At 41.5% G+C, this 22,041-nt stretch overlaps 1 protein-coding gene and 1 pseudogene across 2 annotated transcripts in view; one reads left to right on the plus strand and one right to left on the minus strand.

Moving 5' to 3' along the window:
- ITPRID2 (ITPR interacting domain containing 2) overlaps nt 1-22,041 on the plus strand; it is a 124,172-nt gene that overhangs the window by 66,844 nt on the left and 35,287 nt on the right. The gene's annotated exons all lie outside the window — the stretch shown is intronic.
- On the minus strand, nt 6,978-7,092 carry LOC149459628 (U2 spliceosomal RNA; annotated as a pseudogene).

The raw sequence follows: 22,041 nt of genomic DNA on the forward strand, positions 1-22,041 counted from the left end.
CCAATCACAGCTCACACAGTAGTTCTCAATGGCTGCAAGAATGCAGCTAAAGAGAAGGAGAAATTATTGCTTTTACAGCCTTTATGGGTATAAAAGCAATGGTGTAAACAAAAAAAAAAAAAAAAATCTTCATCACCCCCTACAAGTAGTACAGTGTCACTGTACTGCTAGGGTGACCGTATTTAAAAAAAACAAACAAAACCTAAATAATATAAAATAAAAAGTTTAAAAATTATAATTTTTGGTTATAAACTAATTTTGGGGTTTTTTTTGTTTGTTTGTTTGTTTTTTTTTTACAAAAAAGATAACTGAACAAATTTTGGCCAAGATTTATGATGAAATATTTATTTGCAAGCGAAAAACACTTTTTTTTCAAAATTTTTGGACTTTTTCATTTACATAGCAAAAAAAAAATAAAAATCCGAATGGTGAATACCGTAAATACCACCTTTATCTGTCTCAAAAAAATGCTAAAAAATTCATATGGGTACAGTGTTGCATGACCGCGCAATTGTCATTTAAAGTGTGATAGCGCTGAAAGCTGAAAATTGGCCTGGACAGGAAGGGGGTAAAAGTGTCCGGACAGGAAGTGGTTAAATTTAGTATTAAGGCCACTGCATGATATTTATTTGAAGCAAGTCTTCAGTTTCCTGTTTTAGAATGGATAATTATATTGTTGTGTTTGATATACGTTCTGGCTATCCTCCTCCTATATTCTGCAGTATGAAAATACTCCATCCTTAAGCCTTGCTTCCTGCAGTTCATGACAAGGGTTAATATCTGAATACACAGTCCATAAAGAGCGTGGGATAGATTACCTCTTGAGCCCTGCTGCTATTATTTAACATTGGGCTTTGTAATAAAATAGATGTCCGTGTGTTTTGTTTTGTTTCACAAATACAAAGACGTTTCTAATTTTAACTCGGGCCTTTTGCGTCAGACCTGAAGTAGGGAGTATGTTTTGTTCATTTTTCTGCTGCAGGTTTAGGAGACCCCCTGCACTTGTGTAAAGTCTCTTTTCACTTTCTACCAGGAGAGTCTGCCATATTACTCAAGAAGCCAGTGCAGAGAGCACTGATGAGTCACAGTCATAAAACACTGTATGCGATTGTTAATTGAATCCTATAAAATTAGTGCTTCTCGTTGGGTCACCGCCCTTTATCATCACTTTTGCTCGTTTTTTTTTTTTTAGGTATAAAGCTTAAAGCCCAACTCTGTTATCCCCAGGTTTCTTTCCGCACCCTATACATTTACAAATGGCTGCTGGTCTTATGATCTTTTGTCTGAAGCCAGCCATAGATGGATGAAACTTGCTGCTCCGGCCAAAATTTGTTCTTTCGATTGACTTCAGTACAAACAGCTTCTGGAGGTTAAAGCCGCTTGCAGTGATCATTGTGAGCTTTTAGGAGGGAAGGCTCCCCACCGGCAGAACACAATAGCGCTGAGCGAGTCGAGAAATGTTCTTTCCTTTCGCTCGTAGTGGAAGGAAAGAAAATTGTACGATCTACAGCTTGCCTAAAATTGGCGATGGGCAGGCCTCACTGCTGGAGAGAACTTTACATGGTGACACAGCGTCGTTCTGTGTAGCAGTACCTGCACCCCCTGAAGGTGTGTTCATGGAGGCCTTGGCTCACAAGAAGTGGGTTGAATGGCACTGAATGACATTGTGTATCATACAACCCGGAAGAGGATCATCATCTAGCAGGAGAGTGTCGTTTTTTTTGTGGGACAGCTACTGAGAGAAGGTGAGCATTGTGCAGCAAAAGCTACACTGTTTTTTGTTTTTGTTTGTAGGGGTTTTTTAGTTTTTAATTTTTGGCAGTGCTGGGAAACTTATTTTGATGTATAAAATAAAAACTGAAGCTTTACGAACTTTGTATGTACTTGGGGGCAGATAGGTTTGTTTAGGTACATCCCACTTTTAGGACTGCACAGTGGCAGAGCCTTATTCCAGTCAGGAACATAGAGTGCGTGTATTTGTGAACTCCTCCATAAATGCAAGCACTTATGGTAATTGAGCCTTATTATTTATGATCTGCAAAGGTGACAAGGGGAGGAGGAGAGTGGTAGAGGTACTCCATAGACATCAGATTTCTGAGGGAGAACAGTAGTAACTGGACAAGGTTTTGTAACTTACCTTTTCTTTAGTTGCCTCACCCACCCTTAAAATCTCAGGCGGGTGTCTGCTTAATCTATACCCATAAGGATAGTACTTTTACCTCTCCTCTCTCATATTACAGGCCTGTCAGTTAGGGATGACTCTTCAATCGGTGCCCTTTCCCTGTAGTAAATTTTATCTTGATTGCTGTTGATTTTGGATTGAATTGCTGACTGTGCCCCAGCTGGCGAGATTCACCCAATTACTCTTGCCACAGGACAGGAAGTGATGAATATCAAAAATTGCAGTTGTCACCAGAACAGGAGGGGGAAATCTTTCATTTAGGACATTTGCTTTGGTGGTCTGAGAGGGAAATTTGCTTCACCTTGTAGAGAATTTCTTACTCTCCCTTGCGTCTATTTCACTGACAGGAAAATTGAACGTTGTAACATTCTTTTGCTTCCACTGTGTGATGAGACACCTAGCTAACAGGTGGGGAGCCTCGCTTTCGTCATTCGCTGCGTACGCTGTTAGTAATACGGAGTCGTGTCAGAGCTTACTGAGCTCCAAAGAGGGCAGATTGTTGGTGCTCACTTATCCAGTGATCTGTGACTGAAGTTGCAAATTTATTTGCAGTGTCGCGAGGTACAGTATCAAAGGTTATGACGGCATTTTCCAGAAAAACGTTGTCTGAGAAGCATAAGCGCAGTCGACATGGTCAACTGACGAAAAGGACATTGCACAGGATTGTGACCCAGAATAAGAAAACAAGTGCTGCAAAAGTGACCACAGGCCTCAATCGAAGTCTTCCAAAGCCTGTGTTCACTCCATAAGCAAAACATTCATGAGCGAGATGAAATTGCCAAAACACTAGTGACCAATATTGATGCTCATCAGAGGAAAGCGTGGTGTAACACCCATAAATCTTGGACTATCTGTCAGTGGAAGACTGTAATATGGTCAGAGGAATCGAGCTTAACACTGTTCCCAACCACCGGACGTGTTTACGTGTGCCGGACACCGCCCCAAGCTTGCGACTGGGACTGTCTTATGCCAACGGTAAAGCATGGTGGCGGCACAATTATAATTTGGGCAGACATATCTTGGTATTCTGCAGGCCCCGTCATCACCTTGAAAAGTAGAATTACTGCCAGGGACTATGTGCAAATTTTGGCCCACTATAGTGTAGACACTGTTTCCCGAAGACTGTGCCATTTTCCATAATGACAATGCTCCGATTCACACTGCTGGTGTTATCAGATCGTGGTTTGATGAGTATGTAGGCAAAGTCTTGCACATTCCCTGGGCACCGCTGGAGAATAAGGTTGGGGCTTGTTTTCACGTCCCAGCACCTTTGCGAGAACTGGAATGATTTTTGCATGAAGAGTAGTATCAGATTCCATTATCCACTATCGAAGGTTTATATTTGTCAATTGCCAGGGAATTCAGGCCATCTTGGATGCCAAAGGTGGTCCAACACCATATTAGGTAATTTGTTTTTTTTTTACCTGGTGTTTCAGTAATCTTGTCTGACACCTGATAGATATAGATAGATAGATATATTATACACACACTGCTCAAAAACAATTAAAGTAACACTTTGAAAACACATCGGATCTCAATGGGGAAAATTATCATGCTGGATATCTATACTGATATGGACTGGGTAATGTGTTAGGAACAGAAGTATGCCCCATCATTTGATGAAAATGATCAACCTACAGAGGACTGAATTCAGAGACACCCCGAAAATCAAAGTGAAAAAATGATGCAGCAGGCTAGTTTATTTTGCTGAAATTTCATTGCAGCAACTCAAAATTGTACTTGGTTTGTATGCCCCCATGTGCTTGTATGCATGCCTGACAACATTGGGGAATGTCCCTAATGAGATGACGGATGGCGTCCTGGGGTATTTCCTCCCAGATCTGGACCAGGGCATCACTGAGCTCCTGGACAGTCTGAGGTGCAACCGACACATATATCCCAGAGGTCTTCTATTGGATTTAGGTCAGGCGAGCGTGGGGTCATTCAATGGTATCAATTCATTCATCCTCAAGGAACTGCCTTCATACTCTTGCCACATGAGGCCAGGCATTGTCATGCACCAGAAGGAACCCATGACCCACTGCATCAGCATAGGATCTGACAATGGGTCCAAGGATTTCATCCCGATACATAATGGCAGCCAGGGTGCCATTGTCTATCCTATAGAGATCTGTGAGTCCCTCCATGGTTATGTCTCCCCAGACCATGACTGAACCACCACCAAAACAGTTATGCTGAACAATGTTACATGCAGCATAATGTTCTCCACGGCTTCCCCAGACCCTTTCACGTCTGTCACATGTACTCAGGGTGAACCTGCTCTCATGTGTGAAAAGCACAGGGCACCAGTGGCTGACCTGCTAATTCTGGTGTTCAATGGCAAATGCCAATCAAGCTCTATGGTGGTGAGCAGTGAGCACAGGGACCACTAGAGGACATCGGGCCCTGAGGCCGCCCTCACGAAGTCTGTTTCTGATTGTTTGGTCAGAGACATTCATGCCAGTGGCCTGCTGAAGGTCATTTTTGTAGGGCTCTAGCAGTGCTCATCCTGTTCCTCCTTGTACAAACTGGTCCTGCTGATGGGTTAAGGACCTTCTACAGCCCTGTCCAGCTCTCCTAGAGTAACTGCCTCACTCCTGGAATCTCCTCCATGCTCTTTGAGATTGTGCTGGGAGACACAGCAAACCATCTGCAATGATACGTATTGGTGTGCCATCCTCTAGGAATTTGACTGCCTGTGCAACCTCTGTAGGGTCCAGATATCGCCTCATGCTACCAGTAGTGACACTTGACCCTAACCACATGCAAAACTAGTGAAAAAGAGAAAAGATGAGCAGGGAAAAAAATGCCAGAGGCTTCCACCTGTAAAACCATTCCTGTTTTGGGGGTTGCCTCATTATTGCCCATCTAGTGCACCTGTTGTTAATTTCATTAACACCAAAGCAGTTGAAACTGATTAACAACCTCCTCTGCTACTTAACTGACCAAATAAGTAACCCAGGAGTTTAATTGACTTGATGGTATACTCTGAATAAAAAGTGTTCGTGTGTACATATATATATGTGTGTGTGTGTGTATGTATGTATGTATGTATATATATATATATATATATATATCTATCACACACTTCAAAAGTTTAATCAAATAACCGATGTGCTCACTGAAGATACAATATAGGATTGTATCGCATTGTCTTATCCTAGTCAAAGTTCAGTGTGACCTTGTATAAAATGATTGGCCGCAGCCGTTTTGAAACCTCCAGACATCCATGACAGCGTTGTGCAAATGAATCATTATACCAAAAATGCAGGATTATCTCATGCATCTGAGTCATTTTATATTGAACTGGTTTGTCAAAAATGTGTGGGTGGAAATGACAACCCTTGTGGGTATAAATTGCTTATCATTTGCTTCCACCCACTTGTCGCCCCCTCCCTCCCCCTTAGTATTGTTTTCATTCTCTCTCCACTCTTATCAGCACTTAACTAGTACTCCACCCTGTTTAAAAAGAACAAACGAGCCTAATGTGTTTTCAGACACATTATCTATTGGAAATTTTAAAAGGGAGCTTTCATTTAAACTCGGTTTTTGTTTCAGAACACTGCTTTGTGAATGTCATCAAGGATGTTTTATATAGTACATTATGTATAGTATATAGTATAGTACATTACATATATCTGTTAGTAAAGATTTCCTATGCTAATTGTACACCTAAAAAAAAAAAAAAAGTAATTGAGCCTAGAAATGCATGGCAAGAGCACAGCCTGCTTTTACTTGTTCACCTAGCTGTACATTGCCATACACATTTTGAATTTCCATTAATGCCCTCATCCATGCAGCGTGTATAAAGGAATGTCAGCTGCTGGATATTATGATCAGAATACATTTTTTCAGAGGGACTCCCTCTTTAGAAGTTGACAGGATTGCTAGTATGACTTAGGAGGCACACACTTCTATGCCACATATGAGGAGCTGCATGAATTTTTTTTTTTTCTTTTTTTAAGTCCGCAAACGTGCAACTATAACGTAAAAACCCGTAAGTGTCCGCAAAAAAGTGCAAGTGCAAGAACACACACACGAAAAACGTGCACTTAGGGGTGTGTTTGTCCTACCCCCGAAAGGGTTGGACCGTTCACCCGATCCCCCGGGGCACGAAGCTCCTGACAGGGACAAGGTTCCCATTTGGTCCTCCTGGCCAAAAGGCCTGGTGGACCACCGTTCCTTATGCCCAGCCGAAGCCGGACATCCAGTACTAGGCAAGGGGGTTCTCCCGGAGAGAAAACCCCCTAGGGATCAGGGGAGGAAGGAACCGTATGGCCACACATCCTCCCCCTAGACTTCAGGTAAGGCCCGAGGACCCACACCCTCCATCCGTGAAAAACACACACATAAGAACAGAAAAAGTGACAAAACGTGGGAGTGGTTTAAATAAATAGAATAAAATAAAAAAGTGGTACCGTGCCTAATAGTGCACAGACCAGGCCCTGAGGCCTGTAGCAAAAATTGCCCTGGACTTAGCCAAAAGACCTGGTCCTTAGGGCGCTGTGCAAAAAGAAGTGAAAAACAGTGGCCATGTGTCATCTTCACACCGTGGGGTCCCACACCCAAGTGTTACTAGTGACACCCCTGAGAGCGTCTTCCCCAGGGGGCACTGAGTTTGCGGACTTTTTGCGTCCCCAGCCCCAGGCCAGACCAAGGTAGCACGTTCAGATCAGGAGGTACTGGGTCTTTCCGGTCTCCCCAGAGGAATTACTCCCAAGGCCCCAGAACGAATCATGGCGCTCCCTGGTTTCTGTCCCTCCGGTACTAGCCTTCCGGACCCCCATCATACCAGTGAGGGTACTATACAACAACCATCCCCGTAAACTAGAATGGTCGGGAGCACCCCCACTGGACACTGATAAGAACAGATACTACACTTGATCTTAGCCAAAAGGCCATGAGGAGCTGCATGAAATGTTACAAGAATAGATTACATAGAATTTAGACTGAGATACAAGACTCAGCCTGGAAAAAAAAAAAAGGTAAAAATCAGTGCCTCCCAAGGTAAGGGAGAGCTTGTGATATCCCCCATGTTCTGGCCTTGCCTTTGGCTGCTTAAGCTAGACCACTGTCACATGGGCAGTGACTTAGGGTTCATCTACACAGGGAGTTTGGAAAACTCTTCTGAACGATGGAAACAGACTGCTGGAAAACGTACGTTAAAAAAATGTCAGTTTAGCCACGTTTGCATAATGCGTTTAGCTGCATTTATGCACGTTTGTGTTTTAGAAGCGTAAATTCACTAAAAAAGGCTACTAAAATACCGCATTAGTTATTTTATCAAGTCCTGCGGTATTTTAGTAGTGAAAAGCATGCATTAATGTTTCAGCTATCAGCGGGATTCCTACTGGCAGCTGCATGTAAAAGAAAGAATTGCTGGCAATTAAATAATACACAGCGTGGGGTCCCTCCCTCCCATCCATACCAAGCCCTTCTGGTCTAGTATGGATTTTGAGGGGAAGCCCCACGCCAAAAATTAAAAAAAAAAAAAATAGCTTGGAGTCCTACCCAAAGTCCATACCAGACCCTCATCCGAGCATGCAGCCCAGCAGGTCAGGAAAGGGGGGGGGGGGTCAAGGGCCTCTTCCCCACAACCCTGGGCTGTGGTTGTGGGGGTCTGCGGACAGGGGGGGACAAGGTGCTTTGGGGGGGGGGCACCCCCCCATGTTGAGGGCATGTGGCCTGCTGGGCTGCATGCTCGGATAAGGGTCTGCTATGGATTTTTTTTTTGGGGGGGGGACCCTACGCCCTTCTTTTTTTTTTTTCTTTTCTTCTGGCATGGGGCTTACTCTCAAAATCCATACCAGTCCCGAAGGGCCGTTTTTTTTTTTTATTTATTTTTTAATTGCCGGCAATTCTTTCTTTTACATTCAGCTGACAGTTGAAACATGATGCATGCTTTTTACTACTAATATTTTGCTGCCTAAGGATAGGTTCATATTTTGTGCAGGTGATTTGCCGCTGTGAGACCATACCTGTTCCCGCAGCTAACTACCCACACAGAGAAATGCAAGAGATGTGTAGACGTCACCTCCTGCACTGGCATCCATACTGCACTTGTGGTTCCCATGCAGGCTGTGATTTCTAAAATTATGCAGGGACCTTTTTCCCTGAGTTTTTGAAGGCACTTCAGCCCATTCAATAATTGGACTGCCATGGCTGTTCAGATCACGGCTTGCAGAGTCACGATAGTGTGAACTTAACCTTAGGGCTCATTCACACAGGCACAACTGCATAAAAAGTTGTGTGTGCCGTGTCTAAATTTCCAAATTTCTAAATTTCTGTCCGTATAAGCTGGGATGCATACAGGCAGCTTGCACACCCTTTACACTTCTCCCCTAAAGAGTGAATGAGTCCTTGGCTAGGCAGTGGCGGCAGGTTCATATGTACATGATAGTGTGTAAACGGCAGTGCCAGCTGATTGCACACTATTGCTGCTTACATGCTGAGGTCATTCTTCACATGTACTGCTACCACTGCATTAATGACATTCCATACCTACTTGTAGACATCAATAGTGAGTAATCGACAAGGATAGCATCAATGGCTACATATTGATATTTTACATATGGGCACTAATCAGCAGTGACACATACATTTACATGCGTACAGTGTTTACATGCAGTAGAAATTACAACCCCGGCAGCAGCTCCATTTAAATTTTTAGGCTTCTAACCCTTATGTGGCAATACATTGCCAGGTGCAGCTGTGTGAATGGGCTCATAGACTTCTATACTGATGGATACAGATGCGTACAACACCACACACAGTATTGTTTACTTCTGTGTATATGATCTGTTATCGGTAAAATTAAGTGTTGGTCTTCTCTGAATACTTTTGCTTAGGAAACTGTGGGAATAGCTCAGTGATTGTGGGCACAGGTACATCAGCTTTCAGGTCAAAAAAGCAACCAGCGAAGATGTGTACTGATCATTTCAAGATGTTAGATATTTTTGAACCTAAACCAATAATTTGACAGTTCTGCTACTGTTAAAGCGCTACTTTCTAACTTTCCCTCTATGGAAATGCATGCAGTCAAATTCAGGAAGTAGACTCTTCATTTTAAACATGAATGGCACGATCCAATATAGCAAACAAAAAACAGATCTTTTAGACTTAACTGAACCTAGTTAGGATCACACTGATTATATGCTTGCATAAGAAAAGTAAGCAAACAGCGATTGACCTAGAACACCTCCTACGCAGCCATAGAAAGAAAGTTTTTAAAGGGCGAAGAAATTCTTCAAAAAACACAGAAGTGTCTGTGGCTGTAGTAGATGAATTCTGTTTTTAGTGGACCTTTCAGTAACTTCTTAGGTCTGCATAAGTAAATTCTTGACATGTCACCATATACAGTATTTTATAATTAGAAAAAAAAAAGTAGCATCTTTTTATTATTGAGCAGAAGTCTTTGAACTTCAGGTAATTATGTTGCCTAGACTTTGTCATCAGTATGTTGTTGGAAGGAGGAAGGAACTGTGACTTTGTAGCAAGTCACAAAATGAGAGGCTGCAGTAGGGGCAGATCTGTGTCATACATTTGTGAACACACCCCAGAATCGTACAAGCAACATGAGTTACATGATTTTGTAATCTGAGCCAGTAAGTAGATGTTGGGGTAATAGGCCTGGAAATCTTAGAGATGTGGTAGCCAGGTGAAAAATGTTGGAGCCAGTAAACTACAGCCAGTTGCCAGTCTTATTCCGCTGACAAATTTACACATCAACTCTAAGGGGACTATTTATGACTCAAGCATTCACAAATCCATCACAAATAATCGCTGTCATGTGTCTTATTTCCTATGATTTTCAGCTCCATTTAGTGGCTATAATAAAGTATTTTCCTGAAATACCTTGATCAGGAAAACCCTGTGTTCTGATTACTAGATGGAGCTGATGAATATAAAAAATAAACCGATTAGACACATTATGATGATTGTGAAAGACGCATTCGCACTGCAAATTTTCAATAAATAATAGACCCCAAAGTGTGTGTGTGTGTATTTATGTATGTGCAATAGATATAGATAGATAGCTATATATACTGTATTTTTCGCTCCATAAGACGCACTTTTTTTCCCCCCAAAAAAGGGGGGGAAATGTCAGTGCGTCTTATGGAGCGAATATGGAGCGGCCTGTCTGGTATTTCCACCGCCGCCATGTCAGAATACCGGGCCGGCCGCTCAGCTCTGCAGCGGGACCTTACCTGTTCCTCTATCCAGCCGCGCGCTGTCTTCCTGGCTTCTGTAGTGTGGGCGCTCGGCTTGACAGCCGGGTGCCAAGTGCGCATGCGCAAGAAGCTGTGCTCTTTTTGAATGGTAAGGAAGCACCTGGGACACATGACAGGTCCCAGAAGCCGCCGGACCAATCACAAAGCGCAGCGCTTCTTGCTCATGCGCACTGGGCACCCGGCTGTCAAGCCGAGCGCCCACACTACAGAAGCCAGGAAGACCGCGTGCGGCTGGATAGAGGAACAGGTAAGGTCCCGCTGCAGAGTGCACACTAACCAAAGAACAACTCCACGGAAGTAAGAGCGGGTACCTGTCAAATTCAGGTACCCGCTCCCCCCCTCCCCAAAGATCTGAAGTCATCTCCTGTACTATGTCCGCAGTCTCTGGCCATCTCCTTTACTATGTCCGCAGTCTCTGGCCATCTCCTGTACTATGTCCGCAGTCTCTGGCCATCTCCTGTACTATGTCCGCAGTCTCTGGCCATCTCCTGTACTATGGCCGCAGTCTCTGGCCATCTCCTGTACTATGGCCGCAGTCTCTGGCCATCTCCTGTACTATGGCCGCAGTCTCTGGCCATCTCCTGTACTATGGCCGCAGTCTCTGGCCATCTCCTGTACTATGGCCGCAGTCTCTGGCCATCTCCTGTACTATGGCCGCAGTCTCTGGCCATCTCCTGTACTATGGCCGCAGTCTCTGGCCATCTCCTGTACTATGGCTGCAGTCTCTGGTCATCTCCTGTACTATGGCCGCAGTCTCTGGTCATCTCCTGTACTATATCTGCAGTCCATTGGTTCAGAATATTTTTTTTTCCTGTTTTCTGCCCCTAAAACTTAGGTGCGTCTTATGGAGTGAAAAATACGGTGTATGTGTGTGTATGTGTATGTGTATATATATATATATATATATATATATATATATATTAGTAAAAGAGACCCATCTAAATCTTGGTTTTCTTTGCCCTGTTTTTTTTTTTTATTTTACATTTCCACACACAGTACTGACCATTATGCTCTCTTAGTCTTTTACACAAGACACCACAGCACGGAGGAGATGCTTGCAACTGATTGAGGAAATTAGCAAAATTAAATTAGATCAGGGCCTACAAAAACTCTGCTAGTGTCTGGAGTCTCCAGTATAATTACTGAACACTCACAAAACCATAAACCTGTATTTCTGCAGACTACCACAGACCAAAAAATAATAAAGAAAATAGAGCTGTGTCCCTAAGCAAGATTGTGTGTGTGTGTGTGTGTATGTATGTGTGTATGTGTGTATATATATATGTGTGTATATATATATATATATATATATATATATATATATATATATATATATATATATATATATATATATATATATATATATATATATATAAATATAATTTTTTTTTTTTTTTAAATGCCATGATAATGTAAGTTATAACCTCATGCCCTCTGTGTGTCTCATATCCCTGGAGACTAATATACTGCATTTGTATTTGCACTTACAACCTGAACTAGGGCATTACATAATACAAGAGAAAATGCAGACGTCTTTGCATAATCTCAAAAAGGATTTGCCACCAGGCAGGCAGTGAGGATACTGTGAAGTTAAAATTTCAGGACCACTTAGTATATCACATCCCAGGAAACTAATATTACCATAGTATTTTAAATTATTGTGTACAAATCAATATTTCTGTTGAAACCGCTCCCTTTACAATGTTTTACACAGTTTGATGTGAACACAGCAGTTGGGCCATGGTAGTCTGTACTTCAGGTTTATTGCTTTGAGAGTGATTAGTAATTTAGGAAATCCTGTTTCTACATGGTGCCATCTAGTGATTGCAGATGGAACTGCAGTCAGACTGCATAGAAAATGCTCAAATACCTTGTTCCAAGGGTTAGTCAGCATAGGTGTTAGGAAGGAGATATTTTAAGGCTAGTTGGGTTTAAGCTAGCATGCTACTTATAAATTAAAGGTGGCACCTGGATTAGGTTTACTGACTCCTGAATTCCATATACAGTAAATTTGTCCACCGTTGGTTTATTTATACTCTGTAAAATGCTCTGGCTAAGATCTATACAACATTACATTTTAGTTTCTACTTTTAGTTGATCCAGAGAATATCCGATTGCCTCTCCGGGGATCAGGAAGGAATTTTTTTCCCCGCAGGAGCAAGTTGGATCATGCTTTGCTGGGGGTTTTTTTTGCCTTCCTCTGGACCAAATGTGGGTATAGAATTATAACTTTTTTTTTTTTTAATGGTAGTCTGGCTGAAAAACAGAAAAATCCATCCAGTTCAAACTATGTGACTATGTAATTACTTTTAAAATTGTGTTTGAAAAGTAGACTTTACTCTCATCTACGTAAGAGAATTGTACATTTAGTGGGTTTAATGTTCTGTACATGGATCTGATATTCCGGTTGTAGTTGGGTTATGTGTCCCTGTCTAGAGGTCACTTCACAGGTGTTTTGAGCTTATACTTCTGACACAACAAATTTATAGTGTGTAAGCAAAATTCTTTTATCTGCTTCATTTGCAGGACTTCACTCAAATTAATGCTTTCTGGTTAGTTCTGCTCCTTGCTTCTAAGGAATGGGGAAGTTTTTGATTTCACAATCCAAATGTAATATCTGTTTTCTTAATTAGGATTTTCAAAAAGAAACTGTTGGTTTAATTCTAGTTGTGTCCATGGGTGCCACCAATAATCTTTTAGATGGATTTATTAATCTGATTGCTCATATGCCAGTGTTAAAGGTATCTAGTAGTGCTTCTCCATTACTGACATAAACATGAGTTATTGGATGGTCCAGCAATGGATGTTTATAGAAATATGTTCTGGATGTCCAAATGAGCTGTCAGAACTAACCTTACCTGACAGGTATATGATTTCATGGGTTTTTTTACATTGGGAGGGCATGAGCATCTTTCTTCCATTTGCCCTCAGGCCTGTTTGCCAGGAAACAAACTTTGATTTACGAATAACACAGCCCAACAAAAAACACTTTTTTTCTTGGTTTGCTTTTAAGACTTGTTCTTGGTGTTATTTGGGGAGCTGATTCAGAAAATTGCATTGGCTAGACTGCCTGAGCTCTAGTTTCTTTGATATGTTTTTTATAATTTCTTAGTCCGTTGTTGAAAAGATCTTGTTGATCAACTTGTTCTTCTGTTACCTAGTTTGTTTTTGTGTACAAGTTAGCAGATATAGTGAGAGTGTTATCATAGATCCAGCTGTAATTTTACATCGGTAACATTGGATTCTAAAGTGTAAGTTATTAACTGTATTATAATTGTGATTGTATATGAAGTGAATGCATATTGCCACTCCTATCCTTTCATTCTTGTAGGTTATGGCTGCTTTGTGTTTCATGCTTGCTATATGGTGTTTATGTTGTATCTCATAAACTCAAGCTGATGGGTCAGATATACCCAGGAACAGGTCTAACATTCAAGGCACCAAAATGTGTGTTGGCTTGTGTAATTTAGCTAATTTTCAATGTCCTCATACTTTCAGCATAGTTCTTTTCTTTTTAAATGTGCGGATTTTTAAAAAGTTAGTATTTGATGATTCTGCCATGAAAGTCCTTGTTCTGGAGTTTAGTTATGGGGTGACAACTGTCTCCTAGATGAAGCCCTGAATTGCCACGCCAACTCCTGGTGGAGGCTACAAAAGCTAAAATATGTTGCACAGACATAGTCCATTATTGTCACCATCAGCAAACCGATCCAGAGTAATGATGTGTAGTCAGTGCATGTAGACAGGAAGTGCTGAAAGTGGTTGGAGGCGATCAGCAGCAATAATAGATATAAAGATAGGAAAATGATCAAATCTATTTTATGGAGAAAAAAAAAAAAACAGGCCAGTTGTCTGATAGACCATTTAGGGTTTAAATCTACTTTAAACTATCATTGCATCCAGACACATTTTGAAAAGATCTGTAATTGGAACCAAACTGTTCTACAATATTAATTTTATTTATTATAGCTATATAGCACTGACAATTTACGCAGTGCTTTACATATTGTACATTCACAAGTCCTATATGTTTTTTATCCCTCAAAATACAGATGCCTTACAAGAAAGTTTTCCAGATGATATCCTCAGATTTTCTTTGCAAACTCCTTGGAAAAAATCTGGTTGCATCATTAACAGGTCCTTTTTAGATGAAATGTTCAAGGGGTAACAGTGACAGGAAACAGAAGTTTAGGTTGGTAATAGAGTTTTAAACAAAGGAAGACTTCTCCCTTATTTCTATGTATTTAGTTTTTCCAGAAACTGTAAATGTCACTTGTTTTTCATAGGGGTTTGGTCACTCTTTGCCATGTGTTCCCTGTGACATTAGATAAGCATACATTTCCTTTTTAATACACCACAGAAATATCACGAAAAGTCATTGTGAGAAGTTTGGAGCTAGAAAGTGAACTAAATAGGCACTTGAGGAAATGGGAGCCTCTTGATAAGCATGAATACAGAAATGAATATCTCGTCATATGCGTTTGAGGGTTTTTAAGATAAGTACATTTTTTTAAGCCAATTTTATTTCAAGTTTATGTAGCCTTTAACAATGTTCAACCTGTCGGCTATTAACCCCTTATGTGTGAAATAAAAGCTCCACATGCTGATCCTCTTGTTTTACACAGACTACATTTGAAGCATTCCAAATTGTTCTAGTCAAGAGCCAATGAGGGTTAACAGAGCGTGACACCAAAACCGAGACTCCAACATGCATTAATTCCTAATGAAAAGTACAACCCAACCCCCAATGCCTTTAGAGATACAAAAGTTCTGTACAAAAAAAGTTTAAAATAATTCTGAAACTGTGTTGGTAGATATTATTATAAATATTGTAATGCAGGCTCTTGCCGCTGGTTTCGGCTGTGTACATTTGGTATGGTGCTCTCTTTTAAGATCCCTGGGTCTTTATCTGTAATTCATATCAGAGGCCCTTTCATGTAGGAGAGCTGCCTTACTGGAGTCCCTGTACTTGTTTAGTTGACTCTACTCTAAATCTTTATATCATTTTTGGGATTCAGCGCACCCCAATCCACACTTCCTTAGAGTCGAGTAGAGCAGCAGACCTCTGTCTCGCCACATAGAGAGCAAGTTATGAATTTTCAGCATCTCTTGTGTTAAGTAAGAATTTACAGGTGAAACTCGAAAAAATTCATTTATTTCAGTAATGCAACTTAAAAGGTGAAACTAATATATGAGATAGACTCATTACATGCAAACCAAGATAGTTCAAGCCGTGATTTCTCATAATTGTGATGATTATGGCTTACAGCTCATGAAAACCCCAAATCCACATCCACAATCTCAGAAAATTAGAATATTGTGAAAAGGTGCAATATTCTAGGCTCAAAGTGTCCCACTCTGATCAGCTAATTAAGCCATAACACCTGCAAAGGGTTCCTGAGCCTTTATATGGTCTCTTAGTCTGGTTCAGTAGGAATCACAATCATGGGAAAGACTGCTGACCTGACAGTTGTGCAGAAAAGAATCATTGACACCCTCCATAAGGAGGGAAAGCCTTAAAAGGTAATTGCAAAAGAAGTTGGATGTTCCCAAAGTGCTGTATCAAAGCACATTAACCCTTTGAGGACCAAGGGACGTATTTGTCCCATGTTTTTAATTGCATGTATGATCTGATTAAGAACTTAAAACTTTTTTTTTTCTTTTTTTTTTTTTGGTTTGAGTCAAAATATTCTTATCAACAAACAACAAATGGATCTAGCTTTTTGGCAATTATTTCATGAAATGGATTAGTTACAGTAACTGAAGTGTACGAACTTTAAAAACAAAAAAATTGATTCTTTTGGTGTTCCAAAATCTTACGGTCCTCAAAGGGTTAATAGAAAGATATGTGGAAGGGAAAAGTGTGGAAGAAAAAGGTGCACAAACAGCAGGGATGACCACAGCCTGGAGAGGATTGTCAGGAAAAGGCCATTCAAAAGTGTTGGGGACTTTCACAAGGAGTGGACTGAGGCTGGAGTCAGTGCAGCAAGAGCCACCACACACAGACGGATCCTGGACATGGGCTTCAAATGTCGTATTCCACTTGTCAAGCCGCTCCTGAACAACAAACAACGTCAGAAGTGTTTTACCTGGGCTAAAGAAAAACAGACCTGGTCTGTTGCTCAGTGGTCCAAAGTCCTCTTTTCTGATGAGAGCAACTTTTGCATCTCATTTGGAAACCAAGGACCCAGAGTATGGAGGAAGAATGGAGAGGCACACACTGCAAGATGCTTGAAGTCCAGTGTGAAGTTTCCACAGTCTGTGTTGATTTGGGGAGCCATGTCATCTGCTGGTGTTGGTCCACTGTGCTTTATTAAGTCCAGGGTCAACGCAGCCATCTACCAGGAGATTTTGGAGCACTTCATGCTTCCTTCCGCAGACGAGCTTTATGGGGATGCTGACTTCATTTTCCAGCAGGACTTGGAACCTGCCCACACTGCCAAAAGCACCAAAACCTGGTTCAATGACTGTGGAATTACTGTGCTTGATTGGCCAGCAAACTCGCCTGACCTGAATCCCATAGAGAATCTATGGGGCATTGCCAAGAGAAAGATGAGAGACATGAGACCAAACAATGCAGAAGAGCTGAAGGCCTCATGGAAGACCAGGATGCTTCAATAAACACCTCAGCAGTGCCACAGGCTGATAGCTTCCATGCCACGCCACATTGAGGCAGTAATTGCTGCAAAAGGGGCCCAAACCAAGTACTGAGTACATATGCATGCTTATACTTTTCAGAGGTCCAATATTGTTCTATGTACAATCCTTGTTTTATTGATTGCATGTAATATTCTAATTTTCTGAGATTGTGGATTTGGGGTTTTCATGAGCTGTAAGCCATAATCATCACAATTATGACAAATCATGGCTTGAACTATCTTGCTTTGCATGTAATGAGTCTATCTCATATATTAGTTTCACCTTTTAAGTTGCATTACTGAAATAAATGAACTTTTGCACAATATTCTAATTTTTCGAGCTTCACCTGTAGTCAGGTCTATAATTCCTCTTATTCCATCTGAGATGTCTGCCTTACCAGGGACAGCCTGAGGATACCCATAGACCTTGTAAAACTGTCTGTTTTTTTGCCAGACCAGGTGACAATCTCCTGAAGCATGTTCTAAAAAGCAGATGTGTTATTGTCCACATGTCAAAAGTTTGATGTAGAGTTCTGGCTCATTTGGGAGCAACACCTCTTCTGCCACATACTTCACAATCTGATAGGAATCTTCCACTTTCCACTGGAACAGTGGTCCACAGGCCGTAAGGAGTCCTTTGCTTGCCTTTATCCAGCCTTTGGGGTACTATTTATCTCACTGATGTGAGGCACTATTTTTCTCACTGACACCAACAATGAGACACCATTCCTTTTGCTGACACTAATAGTGGGGCACTATTCCTCCTATTGACACCAACGATGGACCACAATTCCTCCCAGTGACACCATCAATAGGTCACCATTCTGTCAACTGACGACAACAATGAGGCACTTTTTCCTTCCAATGATACAAACAAAAGGGCACTGTTTCTGTCAGTAGTGGGATGCTATTTCTTATCCTACAGACCACAGACGTTATTTTATTTTTTTTACTGCGTGGGACATTTTCTACGCTGACTGGCCACAGTCTGGCCCCCTTAAGTCTGAAGGACCCTAAACTGGCTCTTTTGTTTAGAAACTTTGGAGACCTCTGCTCTAGAAGGAAACCCATGAAAAGCATGATGTGATGGTGTTCTCTGGTTGTAGACTAGCGTCAGGGAGGAACTGTATGTGACTTTCCCTGTAGCACATGGAGAAAGGCCATCATTTTCATCATTAAATTTCTCTTCAATAAAACGGAGCTGACAGTCGCCCAATCTGTGGGCATCATGTCTGTGGGGTTATATCTAAAAATGTGCTAACCGGTAATCTTACTTGATTCTCATAAGGTTTCTTGTTTTGTTTTCATCTCTGCAGTAAAAAATTATGGTTGGAAGCTGATTGGTTGCTATGGGCAAAAAAAAAAATGGTCTGTTAGCACACTTTTCATGCATAGTAATCCTGCTGGACAAAAGTGTTCAGATGCTGACAGTAAGAAAGGTTTACTAAACTGCTCAGTTTACAGTTCCCTCTCTCTGGGCAGGCAACCTCTGCTTGAACCACTTGTCTGCCTAATATCTCTAATAGATACAGATTTGCCAAGTCCACGTAACTGAACTTGCAAGTCGATGTCGTTCCACAAAGTGATATTAAACTCACTCTAAGTGCTTTATATACAATATATCCTACTAGTTGTATATAAAGTTATCAATTCTAGTTGTTAGGAATTGTTAGGAAAAAAACACTCCTCCTAAATACCTTTTTTATTTTTTTTCTATTTTGTTTCCCCCCATCTGTTATATTGCAGTCGTATGACATTTCATTCTTGCTCTCTGCCACATTGAAAGTAGACCGGAAGGAACAACCAAGAATCTGATGACATATGTATGGGGGGGGGGGGGGGATTCTACATTCTGGAGCCAAAACTAAAGGTGACAAATAGTTGGAGTGGCTGGAATAGAAGAAATAAGAAATGAATGGCTTCCCCTTTACACCTGAGAAGCATGCACAGTAAAGGTTGCAACGCAGTAGCAAGGAGATCAGCTGCTTTTGCTTTGCTAGAAAAAAGAAGGAAGAAAATCTAAATGTATTTATTAATTTGTATGATTTGAGCATTCTAGAGTTGGTAGGTGTAAATAAGGTAATGTTATAAAAAAAAAAATGCTTAAAAAATATTTGGGTTTAATGACACTTTAAGCTCTCATTCAACTTCCTATCCAGAGGGTGACTGAATGAATAGTAATGGCATGTCAGCATGCCATCTAACATTTGTGGTTAGTCTTAGACCGCAAACGAATAAGCTGGCATTCTTTATACCAAGGTGTCATATATTATTGGGGTTTCAGTTCTGTTGATCTGTGTTGGCCTGGCTTCCGCTTCCCCTCCAGCTCAGATTCTTGTCTTGGTATGCAAATCTCCAGTGGAATAAACAAAGGTGCTCTGTTGGCACATAATTATTTGGAAGGCTAGAGGACTGTACATAGAAGGCATAAAGGTTTGCAGTAGGTTGAGCTGCACATACTTTTATATATGATCAAATAGTTTTAACTTGTTAAATATGTACATTAAAAAAAATTATCTTTCTCTCTCTCTCTCTCTCTCTCTCTCTCTCTCTCTCTCTCTCTCTCTCTCTCCTTGCATGTGTGTACTAGTTTTAATGTAGCACTGTAAATGTTGTGCTTTTTGTTACAAAATGTGTTTTACATTTTGGTCTAACTGGGAGGTTTGTACAATGAAAAATTAAATCAGTTTAGCTGTTATGCATTCACACCTAAGGTTTCCTGGAATTGAAATGCACTGAAAACGCTGCAAAATGCGATTTGCGCTTGCAGTGTAGTTATTTCTTAATGGCACTCAAAATACGAGTAGCTGTACCACATTTTGTTGCATGACAAGGCACGTGAGTGTGCTGCCCTATGCTGTCACATGACAAGTGTAGTAAAAAAGTGAAGTGTCGCTCAGGTGTGAACTTGGCCTAAAATGTAACAACAGTTTTATTATTTACATCCTTAGTACTGAGTAACAAGTGTTAGAATAGTGGTTGTGATTCTCAAAATAGGTTTCCTTTTTCTTTTTTTTTCCCCCAAACCCCTTCTTAAAGTGGTTGCAAAGTAAGAAGGTACCTTCAGACATGCTCTGCATTAAAGTAAAAAACCTTCGGTATGAGCAGCTCCCCCCAGCCCCCTTTTTATAATCTTCTGAGCCTGATCTCTCCTCTCCCCTTCTCTTTCTCTCCTCTCCCCTCTCCCCCCCCCCCCTCTCTCCACCCCCCTCTCTCCACCCCCCCTCTCTCTCCCCCCTCTCATCTCCCTCTCCCCCCCTCCCTCTCCCCCCTCTCTCTCCCCCCCCTCTCTCTCCCCCCCTCTCTCTCCCCCCTCTCTCTCCCCCCTCTCTCTCTCCCCCCTCTCTCTCTCCCCCCTCTCTCTCTCCCCCCTCTCTCTCTCCCCCCTCTCTCCCCCCTCTCTCTCTCCCCCCTCTCTCCCCCCCTCTCGTTCTCTCTCCCCCCTCTCTCCCCCCTCTCGTTCTCTCTCCCCCCCCTCTCTCCCCCTCTCTCCCCCTCTCTTGAACGCTCTCTCATTATGTCTCTCTTTAACGTTCTCTCATTATGTCTCTCTTTCACGCTCTCTCAGTATGTCTCTCTTGAACGCTCTCTCAAGTAGCATGCTATTTAAAAATCTGTTTATCGTTTCTGAATTTTTTCAACTGCCGGTTTTAGAGGAAATGGTCTTAGCAGGAAAACTGCGTCTAACTGTAAAGAGAGGGCTGTATTATCAGGTAAATGCTGCTATCTTGTGGCTATGTGGTGTAATCAGTCTGCGTATACATTCTACACTAGACTGTAAAACCAAGTCAGATCTTGAATTATTTGAAACTTTGATATTTTGAAATTACAGTTCATACCAGCATTGTAATGAAACGTGGTCTGTATTCCTGTGCAATTCCTTTGTTCCCCTGCAGTGTGATTTTACATCCCATTGCACTGGACCACACAAAAAGTAGTGCATACGCTACTTTTGAAAAGCATGCCACACCAAATCTCAAATACAGCGCTACCTTGTGATCTGCTACCTGCGAACGCACTGTTTGGGGTGCCGTTTGTGTGTTGGCACCCACAGCAGATCACAAAAGCAGTGTGTGTGTTTTGAACATGGTGTGGTAATGGCTGAGGGTGCTGTTAGTCTCTCATTGCAGCCAGGAATTCATAGCCTACCCCATATGCAATAAAGCTGTACCTGGTTACTGTTGCCTCCTATAGGCAATGGTTTTATTTAAGACTAAAGTCTATTTAAAGGATAAGTTCACCTTTTGGGAAAAAATAATGCACATATTTTTTTTAGTAAAAAACAAAAAAAATGTGCATGTATTTTTTTCCCTAAGAAGCCTGGAAAGCATTGCACCTGTGATCAGTGGATCAGGTGTGCAATGTCCGACTCCAGCAGACAAGCCCCGCAGCTTTCAGCCCGAACCTTCATACTCTTGTTTACAAGCTGCAGGACTTGTGAATGAACTACGAGACTGCTCATTGTCAATCTTGCAGTTCATTCAGAACGACAAGCCATCAGCCACAATAGCTACCGGTAGTTGTAGTTCAAGTCACTCACAGGAAATTGCACTGCATTTGAATTATGATGGTGCAGGGAGATGATCCCTCACCTGCTGTCACAATGAGGGGGGATCGGGGGAACCGGCTGTTAGAGCTGGAAGATGTTACATGTTCCACCCATATTTAGGGTGGAACATGTAACGTTCCAAAAGGTGGACTTATCCTTTAAAACAAACTTTCTTCACCCATACTCATACATATGTACAGTGGGGATCGAAAGTTTGGGCACCCCAGCTAAAAATTTGTATTAATGTGCATAAAGAAGCCAAGGAAAGATGGAAAAATCTCCAAAAGGCATCAAATTACAGATTAGACATTCTTATAATATGTCAACAAAAGTTAGATTTTATTTCCATCATTTACACTTTCAAAATAACAGAAAACAAAAAAATGGCGTCTGCAAAAGTTTGGGCACCCTACAGAGTTAATATCTTGTACTGCCCCCTTT

This window comes from Staurois parvus, unplaced genomic scaffold (genome assembly GCF_062004578.1).
Source record: "Staurois parvus isolate SC_StPar_1 unplaced genomic scaffold, SC_StPar_1.0 ptg000251l, whole genome shotgun sequence".
Lineage (NCBI taxonomy): Eukaryota > Metazoa > Chordata > Amphibia > Anura > Ranidae > Staurois > Staurois parvus.